At 47.9% G+C, this 19,751-nt stretch overlaps 1 long non-coding RNA gene across 1 annotated transcript; it reads left to right on the forward strand.

Moving 5' to 3' along the window:
* The first annotated feature begins 321 nt into the window (after positions 1-321).
* LOC132075261 (uncharacterized) lies at positions 322-1,666 on the forward strand. The gene is made up of 2 exons (XR_009418755.1): positions 322-561; positions 1,336-1,666. It is a non-coding gene; the product is annotated as an uncharacterized LOC132075261 (long non-coding RNA).
* Positions 1,667-19,751: the final 18,085 nt, after the last annotated feature.

Consider the following 19,751-nt stretch of genomic DNA (forward strand, 5'->3'; position numbering starts at 1 on the left):
GCAACCTGCCTAAGAAGTTTGCTAATGCCCCTGATTTATTAGAGAGGCTGAGAGAAACAGCTTTGCACAGCAGGATAAGCATGCTTTTGACTTGGTTCCAGGTATGACAATAGCTGAGAGCCATCAGAAGTAGGAAGAAAATAGCTGCCAACACTTCTGTCTGACTTGGATGATCCTGATTTTCCTCCTGCTCTGTCAAACCCTGCTTGCTCAGTCCTTTCTGATGGAATTGAGGGCAGAACGTCCTTCTGAGAGCAGCTTTTGTTCCCATCAGCATTTAACTGTGCTTCCTTTGTAGGATATGATCTACAGAGCCCTCACCTCTGCCTTCCTGTGCTTCTCCAAGAGGGAATGCTGGGTGCTGAGCACAGACTGTGGGCTGGACCTCCAGGTTTCACAGAATGCCAGCAGCAATATTCAGAGAAAATATTCAGGAAAAAGGTTTGCCATTGGAAGTGAACTTCTGAAGAAATATTGTCTCCTGCTCCTGACTGTGGCCACTGGAATTAGCAGACCAGTCCTTTTCTTCCCTTCTCTCTGAAAAGAACAGTGGGAGGCCAGGTAAGCCTTCATCAAACCTCAGCAAGGAAATGCCTGAGCCGGGGAAATTAGCTAGAAAATCAAGCTAGAAAATGTGCAATATTAGACTACAGGATTTTGGTCCAAAATAAAGCCAGAACCAGAGTTTTGGAGGTTTTGTGGCACTGGAAAGGAATATTTTTGCCATGTTTCTGAGGGGGATGATGTGTGGGCTGTGCAGTTGTAGAGTTTTGTTCCACATGCTCATGTGCTGCTTCAGCTTCAGCTTTACAGAGCTTGTCCTCTTCTTCTGGCAGAGGCAAAGGACAAGTACCTGTTTAGATGACCAAATAGTTAAGGTGATATATAAAAAAAGATTAAAAAATATGACCTTCTCACTGGAAAAAAAATACAAACTTCAGGCATTTGGGCACTTTCTTAGTCCTTTTACAAAACTTGGAAGCAAATGGTTAAAAGCAGGCTAAGAATATTTACCCACAGATTAAACAAAATGTCAATTTTTTTGCCTGTTTTTCCCCATCATGCTGTTTGAACCTGCTAAGAAATTAGTTTTGCTATGAGTTTTCATGCATAATTTGGGTTGCACGCAAAAGGTTTTTTTTTCTTCTAATATGTAAAATAATTGGAATTTGAGCAATGTTGTATGTTTGAAGCTAGTACTACATGTAACTAGTGGGGATGAAATTTGAAGGAGGGTACAGATCATTCTTTGAAGGTAAAAATGCCACAGTTTGCATGAGTTTAGTTCATGTACTTTGTCAGCTGCAGCTTTTGCTCTGTCCTTTGAATTTCCAGGACATCACCTTTATCTGAAGGCTTATATTGAAACTCTGAACAAGCAGTCCATGATTTTGAAGGAGAGGATGAGGGCTTTTTCCCTTACCTGAGAAATCTGCTCTTGAACTGGAGACCACAGCCTTTAAAAGCCTGGAGTGGTGATGTCTGATGTCTGTCTTTCAGAAATCCATGCAGGTGTGCAACTCCTTACTTTTTTACCCAAAGGCATTTCTCCATGTGTTTCTTCACTAAGACTCAAAAATTCCACACTGGAATGCAATAACAATGCTCAAGGAAACTGGAGATTGCCTTGCCTTGAAATAAATCCTGTCCCTTCATTGCTGGAAGTGCCTGAAGGTGTGTGCACTACCTGTCCTTAGAGTCATAAGCTATTTAATCATGAACTATAGATAGTTATGAGTAGTCATAAACCACTTGGATACACCAAAAACTGCAGAGGGGGGAAGGATTAAAAGTTGCAGGAGGGCAGGAAGAGCAGTCCATGCTTAGGGCCACATACCCAGGGATGTGCTGGAAGGGAAGAGGGAGCTGGGAGAGAAGCACCAGCTCGGTGTGAGGCTGGAGCCTCAGGTGCTGCTGCCCAGCTCCAGCAGGCTCCAGCTCATTTGCTGCTCTGTGAGGGTTTGTGTCAGCTTTGGAGGGGATTTTTCAAGGCAGTGCAGAGTGTAAGGGTGGCTGGTTTTTGTTGTTAAGGAGAGCAGGGTGTTTGCTCACCAGCTGCTGACAGCTCTGTCTCAGGGCAAAGAGGGAGGGGGACAGGATGTGTGAGTTTGGGGATGAATCCCTTTCCAGACTACCCTGCCTTGGCCAGCTCTTTCTGTAGCTTTATAGCACCTGCAGAATGTGTAAAGGGCAGGGAAGTGGGGATTTTTTTCCTCTCCATCAGTCCCCAGCTCCTTTCCCCTGAAAGATCCTTGTGCTGCACTCACCTGCCCTGCACTAGGCATGTGGGGGCTGGCACTTTGCAGCCCCTTGCTTTTTCTTCCTCCACACCTTTCCAAGGGGTCTCAAGTTTGGGATATAGGTCTCTTATTTTCCCTTCCCTCCTCTCCTGTGGTGGATTAATCCCAATTCAAACCTGGAGCTTTTCAGGTGCTGGTTATTGGTCCTGAAGGTGCAGATTGGCAGTAAGTGAGGAGATTTTGTTTTTCCTGAGGTTGGAAATGTTGTGTCAACTCTAAATTAAGACAGCTTTTGTCTGGGTGGTATCTGACACACAGCTTGCCACTTGCTAAATCTGAAATTAAGATGTTTGGACCAAAACAAAATCCCCTTCTATTAAGATATTTTAGCTCTGTTGTCTTCTGTGGGATACTGAACAGAAGCTGCTATTTAAAGGTATTTTAGTGGGAAGCATCCATGGATGCTGATGGCAGCTGTCTCTCCACTCTCTGCTTAAAGGATGCAGACATTCTTCTTCAGCTTCTAGACACTGCATCTGCTTGTTAAACTTAAAGACTGGGTTCTTCTCAAGCTTTTCCAGTCTGGCTCACATAGCTCAGGGATCATGGTGCAAATGCTGCTTCTTTTGTGCAAGATCAGTGCAGCCAGGCCAGGTCTGGCTGTGCCCTGAGCTGAGTGGTCACACTGCTCATCCCTGAGTGTCACTGATGGATCAGGCTCCTTTGGCTTTTGGTTCTGGCAGTCCATGTCACCCAATGGCCACAAGGCTTGTGCTGGAGTGTTTCTTTGATATCTAACCACTCTTCTAAGGAGAATCCCCAGGGCTTACAGTTCACACTTGATGTTTGCTTATTTTCAAATGCAACGCTTCAGCACTAAGAGGAGACCCTTAATATGGAAAAAGTCAAATTCCAGCAAATGCAACAGTGGATCTGGCCCAGATTTCTGGCCAGAAACTCTGATCAGGGTGAAGTAGCTACCCTGAAGTTCCTGCTCTCCAATTAGGAAGATGTCACAGCTAAGCAGCAGTCTGGTAAACTTGGGGATGTTTTTATTAAACAGCTTTGGGATGCAGAAGTATTTACACTGACCTTGCTTTTCAACTCTTCTGAGGGCCAAGGAGGAAGCTGGAGGTTCTGGGGGAAATAATCCTCCTTCATTATATTGCTTCCCATCTGTTGGGTTCGTTTTTAGGGTTTCGATTTATTCATCTCTCAGGGAGCACAGGGGATTCATCTCTCAGGGATTTCACAGGCAGGAAACTTTATCAGGGAATTATCTCAGAGCACTCCTGTGTGGCAGGCACAGGAGCTCAGTGCCAGCTGAGGGGGTTCAGTGCCAGGTGACACTGTTCAGGACAGGTGAGAGGGTTCCTGGGGGCTCAGCAAGCTCCCCCCAGTTCTGTGCTGTGCCTCAGAGCACAGATCTGTCCCTGCTGTATGTTCAGAGCACAGATGGATGGGGCAGGAGGGTGAAGTGGGACCTCAGCTCTACATGCAGGGAAGTCAAAGCCTTAGTGCTGCATGAGGAAGGAGGGGTGAGCTGAGTTCTCCCCTTGGTGTCTGTGGTGATAGCTTCCCAAAAACATCATCTAAACTTGTGATTCTGTGCAGTGGTGCAGAGGATGACAGGCAGTCAGCACTCTGGTGGGGTCACCAGTCCCAAGCCTGGATAGAGGGTACAATTTTCCCAAGCACTTGAGACACTCAGCATTTCCACTTCAATCCTATGATAACTCAGGGGGATGTTTCCCATTTTCCTTTTGGTGCCCAGTAAGATGGTCAGTGAGTTAAAGCAGGAGCAGCCACCACATCTGAAATGCAGAGTGCCACACAGGGCTGTGAGTCAGATCCTGACAGGATCAGGTGGGCAGAAGGCTGTGAGCAGCAACCTGGGCTCCCAAATCTGGTGTGGCACTGGGCAGGATGACCTGCAAGAGGTGAGGTGGCACCAGGCTGGACAGGCAAGCACCTGGTGGTTGGTGTGTGCTTTAATGGAACTATTTATAACCTTTTGGAAAATGTAATTAAAAGTGAAATCACCCATTTGACTTATGGTTTATTCAAGTGGGAGAAAATTTTCCTAGAGGAGAAAAGTGCTTTGGTGAGTGCAGGTGGGATCCCAGTGAAATGGGATAAATAATTCTGGCTGCAGGAAATGGAGGGAGTGGTTTCCTGTCACACCCAACATGCTGTAGGGGGATACAGTTTGGGTAAATGAAGGTGGCATAGAATGTAATCTTATCCCCTAAAGAGTTGCAGCTGAACCAATTACCAAAGATTAGGAGCAGGCCCGATGTTAACAGGCCACAGCTGTAGCCAATAAGAACAGTGTTATAAAAGAGTGGATTGGTGGGATGAGGAGTCAGATGGCTGCTGCAAGAACCAGGAAGAGTCAGTGCTTAGAGGAGCTGCCTACAAGAAATGTCAAGAAGGTATGAAACTCTGGTATCCTTGCACTATAATGATAATAGAACTCTTGATATATAAGACAGAAGCATGCCTCTCCTCATTCCCATCCCCAGTGAGTGGAGGCAGGCTTAGGGTAGTTCTGCACTCATGATGTGATCCCTGAGCCATTCTTGGAGCTGGCAAATGTGTTTTTGCCACCCACTGCCCTTCACTCAAGGGACAGTGATCTGTGTGTGCTGCTCTTGTCCTCTTTTATTGAAGGGCCTTGAAATGAAGGCAATGCTGAGTCCTTTAGCAGTAGACCTGTGTGAATTAGGAAAATGTCTCATAAAAGCAAAAAATCATAAGCATCCTATTCTGTAGCTTCCCTTGCTCAAACTGGAATGCATTATAGGCGTTTAAAGGAACAGGGAAGCACATTGTGTGGAGCCATGGAAATTATGTCTATCAGCTTTTTCCTCAACAGCCTTTGCCTATCTGGGCCCAAAGGCCATAGTGTTGCAACAGGGGAGCTGGGCATCACGTGAACAAGCTAATTTTCATTTCAGTGTTGCCCTCACAGGGTGTTTTCCTGCTCTGCCAGTGTCTGGTGTTTCACCTAGCACCTGGCTCCGGATAATTTATGGGGCATGGAAGATTTCTGCTCCCATTTGGAAAGCTTGGGTTTGTTCAGGTGGCAGCAGCATCACTTGGGAAGAGTGAAAACCTTCTTAAAGAAGGAGACAAGTAACCTTTCTTGCCTGGTTCATGAGTTTCAAGGCAGTGTTGGACTCCCTGAGGAACAAGGGGTTTGTTAGCTCTTAGAGACAAAAAGTTATTCCATTCTGTGCCCATCTTCTCAGAGGCAAAGCAGTTGTGGCACCTCATCCTCCAGTATCAAGCCATGTTTAGCCTTTCCCTTGGCTCTTCCCAGTTCTCCATGGCCAGGCTGCTCCAGACCAAAGCAAAGCTTGGAAGGAGCATGAAGGAGGGCTCTCCATAGCCTTTCCCATGGCTCTTCCCAGTTCTCCATGGCCAGGCTGCTCCAGACTAAGGCAAAGCTTGGAAGGAATGTGAGGGAAGCTCTGCAAAGCTGCCGTGGCAGAGCAGGGAGAACTTTCCTCGTGCTTGCTGCAGAGCTGGGCTCCTGGCACCCCCCCTGCATGAACCCCTGCTCTCACACCTGTTCTCACTGCAGACACACTTCTTGCACCTCCCACAAGTGCACATGCTTGGGCTCCAAGAGCCTCCCTGGATTTCGGACCTTTGTGTGATGGGAATGAATTAGACTTGGCTGAGGGATGGGATTATTGCAGACCTGTCACTTCACAGTATGTTCCTGTTACAGCCCACACTCGTGTCTGCTAGTATTTTAAAGTAAACTTTAATTAGCATTTTCCCAAGAGTGTGAATAAATTGTTTTATTGTTGTTTTGCCGTTGGTTTTGTTTTAAGGAAAAGAGTGTTTACTCACCGAGGACATGTTTCCAAACTCTCCATCCGCACCAGCCCTGGTTTTTTTGGTGTCTCGTCACAGATCCCTGTAAAACTCTGTGTGGTGCTGGGAGCAGGGCTCCTCAGGGCTGGGGTAAGATGTGCAGTGGAAGCCTATACAAGTGCTGGAGTGTTTCTGAGTTGTGTTGGAGCAATGTCAGACTCTTGATGGCCATGTCTCACCCATTTACTAGCAAACTATTCCAGGGGAGTTTCTCCAGTCTAAGTAAAGCTGTGTCTGCCTTGGTTTGATTACCTGTGGGCTCAGCTTGCGCTCATTGACCTCAAAAGTCCTGATTAACTCCTGTCTAACCAAATCCAGCAGCACTGGGCAGAGGTCCTCTTATTGTAAACACCATCTGAGCTGCTCTTTGCAGGGGATGTTGAGTGGGTTTTCCAGCCCTCAGTGCAGGGAGGGTGAAGCAGGTGCCTGATGTGGGGCAGAGATCTGCTCACAGAGAGCAAAGGAATGGAAAGGACATTTTGCACGTGGCTGAATTCCTGCAGAATTACTTTACTGCTGAAAATAAGCACACTAATAATGTGTGAAGGTTTCTACCCACCCAACCCACCTATTAGGTGGAATTTGTGAAAGTGGTGGAGTTATGGATGAGCTGTGGTGGAAGAGGGGATGAGCTACAGACCTGTTTGTCTTTGTGGGGAGAGTGTTAAGGGAGGGCTGGGAAATGGGGCTGGGCTGTTACCTGTGAGTGCTGGCACAGATCCCCATCCCATCCCACCAGTTTTAGAAGGTGCTGTGAGGAAGGTAAACCCACTGAAATTCAGAAGCCTGGGTGATGAGGAAAAATTTTTGGAGGGAAGAAGGTGCTGCCTTGGGTGAGCCACTAGGACTCCACTGGCTTTTGCAGTGCAGGGAAACACACTTGAGCAAATGTGCTGGTGAGAGGTGTTCAGGCACAGAGACTGCCTCCTTTTAGTTTCAGCCATGCATGGCTTTGGTTCCACCCATCTTGTTTAAACAAATAGACTCGGTGGGGATGAGGCAAGGAAAATCCTGTTCTCCACTCGCCTGCCTCCTTCCCTCTGCTCCTCCAGCAGGGACACTCAAAACACAGATGGAGATCAAGGCGTTGGGTTTTAACAGATCCAAATCAATTTGATGTGTCCTTAAAAAATCCCACAGTCATTTCCAGTGGCATCAGCAGAGCTGCTAACAGCTGAGTGTGTGCCCAGTCACTTGTTGCTGCTTGTACTGGTTTTCTCATCATGAATCCATTCTTTCCCTGTCATGTGAAGGCTCCAAGTGTGGCTTTTTGGAGCATCTTGAGAAGTTACAAAGTGGGTTATCTGGAGTGTCACCATGGGAGCAGCAAAACTGGGTTGGCATCTTGTGCTTCTGAGCAGGGCTTGTTCCCAGTTGCCTGGTGAGACCTCTGTCAGTGAGTGCCACATGAAAGGGCTCCAGGCAGGTGATCAAGAAAAGGATAATGGATAATGAATCCAACCACCCAAATCTCTCACCTGTCAGTAGTGAAAATGGGCTACTGAGGCCCTTCCAGCAGTTCTCCAGAAGGCACAATCTTCTTATCAAAGGAGATCTCTCTGCCCACTGGGAAGGAGCTGCCCCCATTGCTTCCTAATATGACATGGGCAGCCCACGCTGCACTTACCCACTGGTGAGTGGCAGTGTCCTCGTTTGTGTGAAAATACATTTTTGGTGACTTGCAAAATCCCATGAGGCTTCAAAATAGGAAGGATTATTCTTTTTATGCAACTTTTTCTTTATTCCTTCCCCTAAGGAATACCTTAGACCTTTGCAATCCAACCTCCCACCTGGAGCAGGACTGTCTCCAACACCAGATGATGTCAGCTGTGGTTTTGGCTGGCCAAAGCCTGATCACTGCTGTGTATGTGGATGTCACCACTTTCTGAGTGACCTGTTCCAGCTCTGTCTACCCTCCTAGTCCAATTTTTTTTTCTGAATATCCAATCTGTACCTCATAAGCTACAGTTTGTGGTCGCTGCTCTTACCTGCCAATACCAAGAGGAGTGGCCCTCTCATCATTGCAACCCCCTGTCAAACCCAGTGGGCAGGAACCTCTAGAATTTGGCGCTAATTTCCCTTTTTTTTACTGGTCTGTCTTCAGGAATGACTCCCTTTACTCCTTGGCATTGCTGCTGAAGGAGAAAGGGGATTCCTGTGGCCATGACCTCTCCAGCTGGGGAACAGCAGTGCCAGGCTGCTGAGGAGAGGTGGGAATGTCCAATCCATGCAAATCCATAGGGCAAAGTGTTTATTTGAAGAAGAGTTCATTTGCTTTTCCCCTGTGATTTATTCTACCAAAATTGAAGAGAGAGAATTCAGAAATTATTTGCATCGATTTTTAGTATAAAAGTTTGCAAGGGACTGAGTGCTGATGCACATTCCAGGTCTCTCCTATTATCTTACCCTTCTCCTGACTCACCTGCTCTGGTTGTTCTGTGTTGCTCCATCCTGGGGGAAGCAAAGCACTCAACACGTTGCTCACCTCTGCTGTGACCTCTCTGATGCCACACCTTTGTTGGATGACAGCAACAAAAACAGCACAGAGAATTCCCAAAAGGGTGAGGACTCCTTAATCCCTTCAGAAAACCAACCTGATACTCCGTGGGTGGGTCCCTGCTAGTCCCAGGGTGAATTAAAATCTCCTTCCTCATCCACAGCTCCCAGCCTTTCAGACCACACTGAATGAATGCAAGGGCCAATCCCCAGTGCCTCTGGCCCCTCTTCCTCCTTGTTTGCAGAGGTGGTGCCTCATGGGGACAGGGTCTCACCCTCTTAAAATCCCAGCTGTCCTCCCTTTTCCCAATTCCACGCATGCCTGTCATATCCATGTTGTTTGCCTGGAAGCCAGCAAGACAGTCCCCTCCTGACCAGTGCCTTAGCTCAGCTGACAGTTTTGCTGCTCCTCCAGTGACCTCCCTCAGTGTTTTCCAGAACTCTGTTTCTCCCTGGACTGAATTCTCTGTTTATTTAGCATCTTTCTTCCACCCTGTGTTTTGCTCAGACATGTCACCATGGTACCGAGGTTCCCTGTGGTCAGTATTAGATATTAATCATTGAGATGGTGCAGGATTTGTCTCCATTTGCACAGGAAAAGGATAAAAATGATTCAGTTGTCCATGGTATGGGATAGATTGTGGGTGAGACCAGACTCATGGACCCCATTCCTGTCTAGTCAGTCCAACCTTTCCATTTGGGGCTTAAAGAAAGACACATTCCATAGGACAGACCCCAATCCCTATGTTATAAAATCTTGACCTTTTCCTGCCTTCCCTGGATTTGTAAGATTGTGATTTATCAAGCAAGCACACAGGAAACCAACACCTTGTTCTACAGCCTCGCTGCAGGGATGATTCATGTGGGCTGCTGATGGCACCTGACACTGCATTTTGGCTGCTCTTCTGGAAACAGTGAGCCCTTTGTGGATATCTGGTCATTAGATGATGAATTTTTGTTTGCTCCCACCTCAGCTTACTTCAGGCTCAGATGCCACACATCTTCATTAATCCTCTTAGCCCTCCCTGATTTGGCTGCACCTTGTTACCTGGAAGAAAGGAATTTGATAATGCACCAGTGAAATGAGCTGCAGTGATCTGACACCCAAACCCAGAAACAAGCAACACTTTCTCCACAGAAAAGCCCCACCAATTACTCTGTCAGTTGTATTTGCCTGGCACAGTCCCAGACCACCCCAAGGCTGAGATGTGTGCTGGGCAGTGGCTGCTGGGATGGACTGGGGGCACACAGAGGGGTTTCTGTGGGCTGGATGGGGCTGTGGAAATGCTGAGGAACAAAATCTCCAACACAGAGCAGCCACAGAGTCTGTCTGAGTTCAGCAAAGCACGTTCTGTAAGCTTAGGCTTGTTTAATGGGGAAAAAAATTAAAAAAAAAAACAAAAAAACAAAAAAAACGAGAGAAGGAAAAAAAAAGAAAGGACCTGCAGGAAAAGAGGGGTTTCCATGGCTGTGGAAGGTGCAGACAGCCAAGATCCCATGGTGTCAAGGGATTGCCCCATGGAGCCTTTGTGCCCTCAGCTCACAGTCAGTGGTTGGGGCTGTGCTTTCACCTGCAGCCCCTCAGGGATTCCAGAGAGAGAGGCCTTTACCCCTCTGGGTCTGATGGCTCCATGGTTATGGCTTGCTTATGGTTTAATGACATATAATGATGTAATTCTTCTCACTTTTAGCAATTTTCCATGAAAGGCAGGGGTGACAATAAATACATTTTGCTCTCAGCTGCTGTGGCATGGCAGCTGTTTGTACCTGCATGACAGAGCCTGTCCCAGCCCTGTGTCCCAAGGCATGGCAGGGCCAACCTGTGAATCCCCAGTAGAGAATTACCTGCTCCTCCACAGGAATTGGGACTTTCTGGTGGATTTTATGTGCATGTGCACAAACAGCAATTCACGGAGGTTTTTCCCAGCAGTCTCCTTAAACCTTTCAGAATACGTGAAACTTTGGTGCAGCAATTGGAAAAATGCAACTTTTTTTTTAACTTTCTGTAAGAGTAGCCAAAATTTGTCCTTTTATAACAAACCAGCTGCTTCCTAAACTGTTGGAGAGCCTGAATCCTTCTGTTTATCCCTCTTCCCCACTGCCCAGAGGGCAATGCTGCTGCAGGGTCTGGGGGCCAAACCCTGCATCAGCCTGGCTTGGTGTCACACACACCAGACGTGCAATGGCTTTTCCTCACCATGACTCATGGGAATGGGTGTGCCCTCTGCTTCTTTTGGAGCACTTGACTGGAATAACTCAAATGGAGAGGGAACACCTTGTACCTTGCCTGCTGTGCTTGTGCTGGCCTTGGCACAGCCCTGGAGCAAGCCCAGGGTTCTCATCCTGCCTGAGAGACATCCTGGGCACAACATTTGTAAGTTTTCCAAGTGTCACATCCATGCATGCCCTTCTGGATCATGGAAACAGAATATTTTGTGTTGAAAGGGGCCTCAAGGACCATCAGAGAAGTCCTGACTCTGATGTGGTGAATGGCAAAGTCCCCATGACGCTGAGATTTCACAGAAACACAGCTCGTCAGATTTATGGTGTAGCTTCTTCTTTTCCTTTGGTGCAAAGTTCACTAAAAATCACCTTTTCCATGTGCACATCTGCCTTCCACTCCAGATCCTGGGATTTATGTATCAGGCTACTGACAACCAAGCTGTTCTGGCTGAAAACCAAAGTATTTTTGTGCAAAAAGCATTAGCATTTCCCATGGGAACTGTGGTTTTCCAGTACCTTCTGCTTCCATCCTCCTTTCAGGACCAACTTTTGTTGCAATCTGCAGCTCCCAGGGTCTGCTCCCAGCTTTCCCAGGCAGAGAGTGGCTTTACCAAGCTAGAAAACTCTTTAGATTTTGAGCTCTTATAAATTTGGGTGGAAAAAACTCAGGTGGAAAACATAAAGGCTTTAAGGGACAAAAACTGAAGCCCAGTGGCACATTTTTGAGTCATGGTGTTTTGCTGAAATTTTTTTTTTCTCCTGTGTGGAATTCTGATAAAACCAAAATGGTGTTTCAGCACTTTCTGAGGGAAGATGCCTTTTCCTCCTGATTTCAGTCTAGTTTACTTTACAAGAAGGAAATTTTCACAGTAGTTGGTTTATGTGGGATTTAACAAATGCAACATAACCAACTTTTTAAAATTTCATTTTTTTAAAAAAAGATAGTTTTTAAAATCCATTTGTTGCCACAGTAGTGGCTTTCTGGCATTAACAGAGTTTTGTAAATGATAGCACCTCTGCTGACGTACTGATAACTGGGTGTATTCTAGTCCGCCTAAGAAGAAAACGGGGCTTTTTCTTTTAAGCTGTAAAGTTCCTCCTGGAGTCAGAAGACAATGCGCCCAGCTATTTCCAATGCATGGAAATCACAGGTTGTGTTTATGCAGCAATTAAAGGGGGATTACAGCCGCTCCAGAGCCCGGCATCCCGTCCCTCCCCTGCGCGCACCGGGAGCCTCAAAGCCGCGTTGTTGGGGCAGCGCCAGCCCCGGGACAAGGCGGGATGGGAGAGGGGAGAGGAGCTCCGGCCGGGATCGGCATCGCCGGGATCCGGCAACAGCGAAAGCGCAAAGGGAGAGGGCGGGGGGAGGAATCTGAGCTAGGATCTCTGCTTCCAGAGGTGCTCTCCCTGCCCGTCCTGGGGCAGGGCAGCGGGAAGGGAAACGTCCCTGCCGAGCCCAGCCTGGCAATGCTCCTGCGGGGGGTGTGCCGGGCAGGGCTGGGGACAAGCTCCCGGTGCTGGGAGCGCTGATTTAGCGGGATGGGCTCCCTTTGGAGGTGGCATCCCCAGGGACAGAGCTCCTGCTCTGCTCGGAGCTCCGGCTGGGGTGGAGCAGAGGCGAACGTGTGTCCCTGGGAGCAGGGTCCCCCCTGGGAGCAGGGTCCCCCCTTGGAGCAGGGTCCCTGTGGCTCCGAGTGGCCCTGTGAGCAGGATCCCTTTGGAGCAGAATGCCTGTGGGCAGGATCCCTGTGGCTCCGAGTGGCCCTGTGAGCAGGATCCCTGTGGGTGGGATCCCTTTTTCAGCAGGATCCCCGTGAGGGGGATCCCTGTCAGCAAGATCTCCATGGCTCTGAGTGGCCCTGTGGGCAGGAACCCATTTTTAGCAGGGTCCCTGTGAGCAGGATCCCCGTGGCTCCAAGTGGCTCTGTGAGCGGGATCCCTTTTTTAGCAGGATCCCTTTGAGCAGGGTCATTTTTAGCGGGATCCCTGTGAGCAGGATCCCTTTGGCTCCGAGTGGCTTTGTGAGGAGGATCCCTTTTTTGGCAGGATCCCTGTAAGCAGGATTTTCAGCAGGATCCCTGTCAGCAGGATCTCCATGGCTCCAAGTGGCTCCATGAGCAGGATCCCTTTTTTAGCAGGATCCCCGTGGCTCTTTGGGCAGGATCCCTTTTTTAACAGGATCCCTGTGAGCAGGATCTCTTTTTTAGCAGGATCCCCGTGGCTCCAAGTGGCTCTCTGAGTGGGATCCCTGTTTTAGCAGGATCCATTTTTTAGCAGGATCCCTGTGGACATGATGCCTTTTTTAGCAGGATCCCCGTGGCTCTGTGAGCAGGATCCCCAGGCTCCTTTGGCCCCCAGCAGAGCCGGATTCCTGCTCCCCATGGAAACAGGCTCCCGTAGCGCCCGTCCCTGCCCAGACAGCCCTGATCCTCCCTCCGCAGCCACCCTCAGCAGCCTCGGGCTCTCTTATCCCCGAGGATCTCTTTTTTGGCTAATATTCACAGGCGGCTGCATTGCGGGGGGGGCAGTGAGCCAAGGAGGGCAGGGACAGGGTGGGGGGCACGGCGTGGCCTGGGGTCCCTGCAGCCTGTCCCCTGCCACCCTCCTGTGTGGGGAGACGTGGCCGGGCTCCCGCAGGTTGTGGATGGAAGCAGAGGATGGGGGACGAGGGCTGGGGACACGGACACAACAGTGCCACAGAGCGACTCCAAGCGTGGGACTGAGGGAAAAGCGACCGAGGAGAGATGGGTGATCCCACCAGGAGCGTCCTGGGCACACCAGGAGAGCCCAAGGGAGCCAGGAGGTGCTTCCTGCTCAGCCCTTCTGGCTCCTGGAGCTCCCTCCCTCCCTCCCTCCCTCACGCAGAATCCCGTGCCTGCCCCACCCGCAGGGACCTACAGGCTTTGGACAATCTCTGCAAGAAACGGAGATCTGCAAAGGAACTGAAAAAGAAGCAGCACCGCAGAAAAAGTAAAACCCAAGCCCCCCTCCAAAACAGGCTTTGTGAAGGGAAATTGTTCTGACCCTGACTTTGGTCACGGCCACAGCGGCACCAAACCTGAGTGCCTCACTCCTAAAAATGGCAGCACCCAGGGCCAGAAATACCTGTGCACACAGGTGGAGGCTTACTTTTTCTTTCTGTTCCCTCTATAGAGTGGAGCCAGCGATTCCTTATGAAGGGAAGATGAATGCAAAAGGTGAAGGGCCTTTGTTACCCGGCTAATGGTAGGTAAAATAAATGGGGGCCTGAGAAGCATTGAGCTGGGAGCAATCATCAGCCCATGTGGTGACATCCCCCTCCTTGGGCAGGCAGCATCAAGAGCATCTGTGGGAATGAGCTGATGCTACATAATGCAACAAAGGATACCTGAATTTTGCAGCATTTGTTGGCTTTTTGTGTTTCCTTGTGTGGCTCTTCTGCACTGTAAACTGGCCAGTGCAAAAGATGTGCGATGTCACAGGGGCAAGTCAAGGTTTTGGATTTGTTCTGAAGCCCTTTTGCACACCTATGGAAACATGGATTAGCCTGTGTTCGGACAGACCTCTAAACACCATCTAGTCCAACACCATCTCCAGCTAGACCAGGCTGCTCCCAGCCCAGCCTGACTGGGAATGATTTCAGGGATGAGGTGCTTGATGATGATGCTGATGATGGTTTCATCCATCATCACCGCTCTGGGCCGTCCCGAGTCCCTTGCAATGCTGGTTACAGAGGTGACACCTGCTGCCAAACCCCCTGGCAAAGAGCAGGCTCCATCTTTTCCCCGGGTTTTGCCTCAGCTTTGTCTCCCTGCCGGCCCTGCCCGGCAGACTGCGTGGCTTGCAGGGGCATCTAGTGGCCGGATGCTGCAGGAGGGATGCGGGCAGCCCGAGGTTCCCACACAGGGGCTGTCCCACGGCCAGCACCCGCAGAAATGCTGCCGGTAATCCCATGTAGAAGATACCCATTTCCCCCCAGCCATTCCCAAAAATTTTTAGAGAAGCAGCACTTCTCCAAAACTGGAACTTTTCAGGTGGCATCGACCCTCCTTGTGCCGAGCCTGTGGCACTGATGTAGGTGACAGTGGCACCCTGCACACATCACTGTGGCTCCCTGGCCGCAAACAGCTCTTTGGAGGGGGCCTGTGTTGCTGCACGAGTTTTGGTGGTGTGATTTGTTGAGCTCGGGCATATCTCAGCTTAAAAAGAATCTCAGGATTGGGAGGGAGGAAGAAAAACCATCCCGTGCTGTTTTGCAGAGCCAGAATTTCTCTCTAGTGTGGTGCAGGTGAGCAAAACCAAATCTGCTGCACCCAGAGGAGCCAGGCACACTGCAGGGACACTCAGCTCTGCTTTCACTCTCTTTAAACGTTCAGAGGAACACACCTGTGTCCAAAACTCCCTGAAAGTAAAAGTGCAGTGTGGTAGATTGGAGGCTGATAAACAAAGCTCTTTTTAAGGCCCCGTGACTCATGTCTCCTGGATTTTATAGGAAAATGCACATAAAAGCAATTACTGGGGTGTGAATTATTTAGTTTCTTAATGGCCTGACAGCTTTGACAGCTCCTAGCTTGTTATCTAAGCTGTTATCACAAACCCTCTTGATCTCCCAACTTTAACATGACTTTTAATTATGCTTTCATAAGAGTAAAAGGACAGACAATCTGCAGTCTGGTTTCCATTCAGTCAAACTTATTTAAACCAGGGAAACTTTTCCTCCTAGCGAGTAAAAAGGGTGATTTGGATGTGTAGGGAGGTTTAAAGATATGTCTGAAGAGATGTCTAAAAACAATTGCACAGATAGCTTAGAGTCCGTTCTTTGTATGACTGCAGGATGGAAAAGGAAAAAAAAAGTAAATTTAAGAGAACTTGGAGAACTTGGCAGCAATGGTGATGGACATCACATACATGGAGAGATGTTAGCTGGAAATACAGTGTAAAAGTTAGAAAGATTACTAAAATTACAGTAAAATACACAATGAGCAATATTACAAAGTAAGTTTTCTTTATTCTTCCAGATCAGTCATCAAACAGGTGGGAGGGACCAGGTTAGGGGTGTTTGTACAACCTGTTTTCTTTCTCCCTGTGCATGTGCATTGAAACACATCCTTAGTGCAAACATCAGATATTCATTTTTCTATATGACCTATTACAATCATCTCTATATGACCACAAGGGCTCTGGAGTTGCAGAGATATTAAATAGATCCCATACATCAGTTTTTTGTTGGTCTGTCCAGTAACAGGTGTTAGGGAAATGCCTCTCTCAACTGCATTTCTGTGGAAAATGTTTTTGTACAGGGAAAATGTAAGGAAAAGGTAAGATGAGAAAAAGGGGGAAAAAAAAAGAAAAAAAATAACTTGAGAAATTCAGGGGCAATAAATCAGCACACCAGATGGTATTCATCTGTGAATGCTGTGCAGAGCTACCGATTTAAAAAAACTGCACGGGAGTGTGCCATTAGAATGCAGACATAATATCTGCCCAGTCTCTCTGTGCTGCCTGGCCAGGTGACTTGGCTCTACCTGCCCACACCTCCAGGTGTCTTCAGAGTCCACTTGGCATCCCTACTGCAGCCTTGGAAAATTTCGTGTGTCTTGGAAAATTCTGTTTGCTGCCTAATTCTCTTGATTGCGGCGAGGAAGTGCAGCTAAGTGTATTCTGAATAATCTCCTTGAGATCCAAGAGACTGATTTGCAATGGTCTTTCTGCCAAGTGACATTCCTGCAGAGGAAAATGCTTTGTGTTGAGCTCACAGGCCTTTCCTGCTGGGTTTTAGATGGATTTTTGGTGCCCTGGCCCAAAAGTTTGTGATCCGCCTGCGCATGGTTCTGAAGGTCAGCAGGGAAGTTTGGTGTTGCTGTCAGTGTGGGATCCAGCAGAGGCTGTTCCTGGGGTCAGTTCCACTCTACAGACCATCCTGGCCATGCTGAGTGGGGCTCTACAGGTAATTCCCCTGGCTGGGGTGCACTGGGTGGGAAATAAAATGGCAAAATCCAGTTTTGCACAGGGCAGCATCAGCAGAGAGCATTCCCAGCTGGCTGGAGGGAGCTGCTTGCACTCCCAGGGGAAAATGCCAAGTAAGGACCAAGCTGTAAAATACTGGGAGGGTGCACTCAGTGTGCCAGCTCTGAGGAAAACAACTTTTGTCCAGTTTGGGATTTTTATCAATTCCTTGAAAGCAAAATAATGGGGATAAGGGAATGCAAGACAATATGTAGAAAAAGGTAGCAAGTAGATTACAAAGCCCTTGTTGAGAGTTTGGGAAATTGCAGCCTGCACAAACTGGGAGATCAGTGACATTAAGCAACTCCCCCTGAATCCTATTTTCACTCTTCCTTGCCTTGAGGATAAATTCTGCAAAAGTGTGAAGCTGTGGCAGGTACACAGGTGCATAAGACAGGGGACTCTTTTGGTTTGGGGATGAGCCACACATATTTCCCCTCTTTTAGATTAAAGGGAGATGCTGGTAATGAGTCCTGTTTAGAATATATTCAGTGTTTCAATAAAGAAAAAAAAAGAAAGTGTTTCATTCTCCAGTCTGAAAATTATGATTTGTAAAGAAAAGAAAATTGATTTAAAGGCCACAGAAACAAATTGAGGGGTCAATTTTGATTTTAATTCCAACAATTAATTAAAGAACTCTTCTGGAGAGGTTTGTAAAATTAATATTGATCTCAGATACCAGGCACTCTGCAGTCATTCTCCATCCTGGTTTCAATCCTGCCGTTCTGATTAATGGATGGGGTTTAGCAGCAGCAGCAGAGCTCTGTGACAGGGCAGCTCAGCAGTGCTGGGACTCCTCCCAGGAGCACAGAGCTCCTCCTGACAGCAGAGCTGGCACCTTGCAGCCACATCTGGCCACACCAGTGTCACATTCAGTGGGTGCTTTGGTGGCCAGGTGTCAGTTCTGCCTTGTTGGCGAGGCAAGGACACGTTTGATGCTGGAAGGAGCAGAAAGAGCTGGAAGGCACTTGGAAGGGCCTGGAGCACAAGCCTGATGAGGAAGGGCAGAGACAGCTGGGAGTGTTCGCCATGGAGAAAAGGAGGCTCCAGGTGGGGCTACAATTCTCTCCAATTCTCTGGAAGGATTGCAGTGAGGTGGGGTCACTCTCTTCTCCAATGTGACAAGTAACAGGACGTGAGGAGACAGCCCAAGGTTGCACAGGGGGAGGTTTGGATCAGATATTAGAAAATATTTCTTCTCTCAAAGGGCTGTTGAGCACTGCCATGGGCTGTCCAGGGCAGTGCTGGAGTCACCATCCCTGGAGGGATCTGGAGGATGTGGCACTTGGGGACATGGGGTGGTGGCATCACAGCTGCTTGTGATGATCCTTTCCAAGTGGAACAATTCTATGATTTTAAAGGAAAATTATCTGTAGAAAGATTGCCAGAATTGCTTCATGTTTTTGAGTTGTTTTGGGCAGTTGGGTTGGGATTCCCTCACGGGCTGGGGTCTTTCACCAGCAGGTATCTCTGATGGCCCAAGGAGAGATGCTCAGTGTAGGTGCAGGAGGCAGAAAGGCTCCTCCTGCTTAATGGGATTTGTTCCATCTGGGTGTCCTGTTCCACAGGACAGGCACTGCAATGGGCAGAAATGAGGAATGTACCTCTTCCTGCCAAGATCTCATCCTTCCCTGTGGTAATAAAAGGGAAAATCCTGAAATACTTACAGAAAGTTGAAAAAAAGATATCTCATAGGTGATATTTTCTCTGTCTTCTCTTTTCTTTATTCTTTCTCTTCTCCCTGCTCTGTATGAACACTTGTTTTAAGCCAGCAGATTTCAGAGGCAAGGAGATGGGTGAAGGGCATAGCTCTGTTTCTGACCTCTGCTGTCTCTGTTTCTGTGCCATGAACATAAGAATTTAGGAAGGGTTAACCTGAGCAGCTGTCCAGAGCACTCCCCAGTTCCCCTTCTCCTTGCAGGTGCTCTTTATACCACCTACAAACCACACATTTCCCAGCTGTGTGGGACGAGTTTGCCAGGAAAATCACCTCTGTCCAGGGAGTTTGGTGAGGCAAAAACCACCTCAGTATTTGCAATCCTACAGTGACAACAAATGGATTTCTAGTGGCACCTGGGCCTAAACCAAGTAGCATCAGCTTTAACAACATTACTGAATTGTATGTATAAGCCTGGGAAGTGAATTTCCAGCCTCAGAAATTGTTTCTACCTGCTCAACATTAATAATGTTCACTTTATGGGAGGGTAGTCAGATTAACAGGTGATAGGTATTTAGCATCACTTTAAGAGTTACGTGTAATTCTAGTCACAATGTAGCAGGAAAAACGAAAGTCAAAGTTTTCAACGTTGGGAATTGCTGCATGGCTGGAAAAGTATCCCTGACAATGAAATACAGCTGATATTTAGTGTCTTATTGTTTTATTTACTACTGCCTTTACAGCACACCCAGCTAGTTAGCCAGCTACTTATAAAACATATTTAATGTTTGGAGACACTCAGTACAGCTATAAAATTATTTTTAAGGGCATTTAAACATTGTGTTTTAATGACTACAGGCACATTCGAGTTCCCTTTGGAAAAAACCCCAAATAAACCCCCATTTTCTGAGCAGGCTCAATTGTGTCATCCTGAGTTTTGTAGATGAGCTACACAGCCCAAACTGGTTGACTTCCCGGCACTTGATGGGAACCATTTAAAAGGATAAACGTGGAGAGATCAATACCCCTTACATACTGTAAGTGATGCAGCACCAAGTGCTCAAGGGCTGTTAAAACCCTGGGAACCACTGCTCAGAAATCAAACGAGAGAGGGGGGAAAAAATAAATAAACAACGCTGTGCTGTGCCTTTAGGGACTTAGTCCCATTTTGATGCACGGGGGTTTTACCTGCAGAGCTGGGGGTGATTTTTCAGGCAGGTTTCCCTGGGTTTTATTCTCTGGTTTTATTCCTTGGTTGATGT

The sequence above is a fragment of the Ammospiza nelsoni genome, chromosome 7, assembly GCF_027579445.1.
Source record: "Ammospiza nelsoni isolate bAmmNel1 chromosome 7, bAmmNel1.pri, whole genome shotgun sequence".
In the NCBI taxonomy this organism is placed as follows: domain Eukaryota; kingdom Metazoa; phylum Chordata; class Aves; order Passeriformes; family Passerellidae; genus Ammospiza; species Ammospiza nelsoni.